A 4,443-nucleotide genomic window follows, 5' to 3' on the forward strand; every position below is an offset into this window, starting at 1 on the left:
CACACCTGTATGTCAGAGGTTTTGTGCCCCACAGGTGAACTAAAGGTGACCCACTCTATCTAACCAGGAGACTGAAGCAGGCCTGGCGGGAAGGGCCCTACCAAGTACTGCCTTTGCCAGCAGAATAGCTGAGAGATCCATCTGGGTGCATGTCACTCACTGCAAAAAGGTAAACCCAGCTACACCTGACGAACAAACACAGAGTTAGGAGAAAGAACCGATCACCACTAGGGCTCGGGGGTTGGCTCCTTAACGAAGATTCCCTTACCCTGTCTGATCATCCCTGTGTGAGTTCGATAGAAGGTGAAGCAATGGGTTGGCCTCTGGCGTCTGACATGTTCTCAGGGCGAGGGTGGGGATTCACAGGTCTCCCGACGGTAGGTAGCTGTCTGATTGTGGGGGCCATATTCCTAGCACACACGGACCCTCCTGTTTCAGCCAGAAGTGGTAGTTAACCTAACACAAGTTGAAAAGGCATAGGAGACAGCTAGACATAGGGAAAGGGGAAATACTAGGGACTTTAGGGAAGGACATCACCAATCTCCATACACAGTTTAGGGACAGGTGTAGTATTGTGAAAGTAGGGAATTATCAGAAATGGCAGTGCGACCCATATAAGGGTAGGTACTGTCTGAAAGTCTGAATTATGCTAAAACAGATTACAGACCTGACAAGTGAGATATCTTCTTCAACTGGGGCACCCTATAGAGTAAACCTCTCTGAGGGAGGTAGTGAGATAGTGCAAACTATAGACCTGAAGGAAGTAGTACAGATGGAAACGGAGTAAATAGATTTTAACCTGTGGTTGGAATGGGTTCAGTATACGGTCTAAAGAGGACTGTTATGCCTGTAGGACAGCCAAACCAAGGTTAACAACTACTCCGTTCCCCTTGACAGGCTTTGACTCTCTGTCCGGTTTATCCTCCATGCAAGCCACCTGGGAATGTGGTGAAAGAGTCTTATGGTAACTTGCACTATCTGTTTCCCCTGATTTCAAAGTCATCCCGACCTGGGTTGCCTCAGTTTGAAGTCACAGGGGATTCTTATTGTTTTTCTAGGACTAATAAGATAGGATACAGGGTAGGGCATCTTAGCTCCTGCTCCCACACAGAGAATGTCACAACTAAAAGAGACCATGACTAATCTCTCCTCTTTGTTGCAGCCAGAGGATTTTAGGAGCCAAAACCAGGCCCGTGCTGACATCTGATGGATGTGTGGTGATAACTGATTGTGAACTCACCTACATACGCAAACAATCAAACGTGTCAGAGACTGGTGAGTTGTCACATAGAAAGTAGGACCTCCTCCAGGAATCCTTTGATGAAAGGATATATATTGATGGGATCCACAATCAGATCGCAGCTGGGTTTGAATCAAGTATTTTCTGGTGGTCAACAATTAATAAAAATGTAGATTGGATAAATTATATTTAATATAACCAGCAAAAAGATTTATAAACCACACTCGTGATGCAATAAAGGGATTAGCTGAGCAGACAGCGGCAACTAGCTTAATGACATGGCAGAATAGAATAGCTTTAGATATGCTTTTGGCTGAGCGGGACGGGGTTTGTGTTCTGTTTGGATATATGTGCTGTACTTTCATCTCCAACAACACAGCACCGGACGGGTCCGTGACCAAAGCGCTTGAGTGACCATCACCACGCTGGCGAACGAACTGGTTGAGAACTCTGGTATTGATAGCTCCATAAACGGTTGGTTTGATAACATATTTGGTAAATGGAAAACTATTGTTGTGACTATTCTGGGTGAAGTTATAGCTTCTATGGGTATACTTGTTCTTTGTGGATGTTGTCTTATTTCCTGTGTCTGAGGGTTGGTGAGAAAAGGAGATGGAGAAGGTGGTTTCCAAACAGAATGTGAGATACGGCCCAATCCCGGACTCCGACCTAAGGAATGAAGGATATGACCTACCAGGCTTGGTGGAGTGACACTCTAGAGGGTGTCTAAAGGGGGCCAAAATGTACTTGCCTGTTTGTGTTTTATGCTTTATTAATCAAGCTAACCATTGTGGATGTTTGTCTTTCCTTATGTGAAGGTTTGAAGTTCCTGAGTGACTGGTAGCCAACCGTTTGCAAGTTGGGTGTAGATGGAAGGACTGAAGGCCTTTTATTATCAAATTGTCTATTAATAAAAGTGTTTATTTTTGTTTGTATTGTATTTTAATGAGTGACACCCTAGAGGGCGTCAAAAGGGGGATTGTTGGGTTCTATTTTTCTCATAATTGGATCTGTATGTGATGAATAGCTGGGAAGGAATGCATTAATGAGGAGCATAGGTTTGAACTGTACTGATATAAATTGTTTCCCATAACAGGCTGTTATTCATGTGAGGAACGTTAGGGGTAGGACAGATAAGACTTGTATTTCTTACAGATACGAACACTCTCTCTTTGTTGTCTGTGAAACCGTCCTTGAACGTGGGTACTGTCGTAGTAAATATTAAAATGTTATAGCTTGGTCTGACTAAAATCTTGTGCATGACCCATTTTAATGTTAGGAGCTTGTTTTCAATCAATGCTGTTCCTATGCAAGAACAATGGACAGAGCCAATATCTTCTCAAGGACAACACCCACGCCACAGGCCACAATCTGGTTGCTCCCCACGAGACTTTCCTTTGAAAACATACACACATTCACACACACATCTCCATGCATACGCACACTCATCCTCATGCCTCACGAGTTACGCACACACACAAACTGCACTTCTTTCTACTGGTCGGGTGCCTAGGGCAGAGGACTCTGCCGTGCACAAAATGGGGCTTCTACTCTGGACAGAGCAGACCCGCCTCCTACGCCTCCGGAACCAATCAAGGGACTAGAAGAAGGACCCCTTCCTTTGTGTTGCATTGTATAAAGTAATGCTGAAAACTCTGTTTTTGATCCCTTTTCAACTGTCTCCATAAGAGGCAACTGAATGGGTCCATGCATGTAGCTTGAGCAGTACCAGCTATCTCTGTTGTTTAATAAACTGCCTTTTGCTTAAGCATATTCCTCTCCATCTAGCGTCGTTGGTTTGTACTTCCTCTCCTTATGGTTACACCAACAGTACATGGAGTACAGTGGAATGGTGTCTTTTGGGTGCTGACTCCGCAGGTTATTATGATAGCAACTTATGCCAAGGGGTGAAGCGCCAAGGGGTGGGACTAACCCGTGCACCAACGGATTGGCTGAGTAAAGTCTAAACCACACTCAGTCCTTTACTCTGATTGGCCAACAGAAGAGGTGGGAACTATCTGTCAGAGTATTTGAGAAAGAACCTGTAAACAATAGTTTAGTTCTCTGAGTGCCCTGCGTGGTATTTCAGCGGACCCGTATATACGAACCTTCATACTTATCATACATACATTTTGCATATAATAAATTAAGCTTGGATTGAAGATCTCTTGATTCTTATTCCAATACCAGATTTGAATTACGCAATTTCTAACACTCTGACTCTCTGTACCTCTCTCTTCTCCTCTCTCTCTGTCTCACCTTGGGTGGGGTGATGAGTGCGGGGCGGCTGGGTGTTCAGCTGGTACACCTGTAGGGGGTGCTCGTTGAAGGGTTTGAAGTCAGTCCTGTAGATGGTCTGGAGAGCCCCACGGGCCAAGGGGCCGGGGTCTGGGGCGGGGGGGGAGAAATTAAAAGTGTTCAACTGTTCTCTCTCTCTCCACCTACCCCTCAAAGACAGGGGACACAAAATACATTTACAGGTATCTTATTTAGTGAATTTTCTTACATTACATATCTGGTCATAATGCCAATGACCATTCACTGTCATTCCTGTATAATGGTATATGACTACAGATACATCTGTTGTATGTGAATAGAGCAGCTATAGTGTGAAAAGTGGGGGATAAATACACTAACTGTTATTTATTTGAATGGTATTTGACTACAGGTAAATCTGTTGTATGTGAATAGAGCAGCTATAGCATGTAAATAGCAGTTTTTGGATTGTATTTGGATTGCTAAAACAATTAATTTTGTAGTATTGCATTAGGTAGGCCTACCTCACAAAAACAAACTGATTCCTAGAAAATGTTTTACAACCACCACTAAGCCTCTTACCTTCCGGCACGTTAAAGTACTCATCTAGTTTTTTCAGTCCCACATTCAATCTATCACTTTACCAGAGTGAGAAAGCAGGCAGTGCGTGGACACACAGCTGAGGTGAGCTTCTACAGGAGAATGGCCCTTCACACTCTGGGTTAGAAACAGAATGTTAGAATTATGATGCCATAATGGTTAGAACTAGCTCTCAGCTGTGTCCTTAGGGATAGAATGCTGTTATGACTAGTAGAATGCCATGTCATAACATTCTAATCTAAACAGTCAAAGCAGGTACTGTAGAGTGATGATGTCAGAATGGATGACCTATTCTGACCAATCCAGGCCAGGGTTGTGTAGCTTGCAGCTGCCTTGTGTCAGTCAGC

General features: G+C 44.0%; 1 long non-coding RNA gene across 1 annotated transcript; it reads right to left on the reverse strand.

The window, feature by feature from the left end:
* Positions 1-372: 372 nt before the first annotated feature.
* LOC121573079 lies at positions 373-4,166 on the reverse strand. The gene is made up of 3 exons (XR_006001961.1): positions 4,079-4,166; positions 3,500-3,628; positions 373-410 (listed from the first exon to the last, which is right to left on the reverse strand). It is a non-coding gene; the product is annotated as an uncharacterized LOC121573079 (long non-coding RNA).
* Positions 4,167-4,443: the final 277 nt, after the last annotated feature.

Source organism: Coregonus clupeaformis, chromosome 8 (assembly GCF_020615455.1).
Source record: "Coregonus clupeaformis isolate EN_2021a chromosome 8, ASM2061545v1, whole genome shotgun sequence".
NCBI lineage: Eukaryota > Metazoa > Chordata > Actinopteri > Salmoniformes > Salmonidae > Coregonus > Coregonus clupeaformis.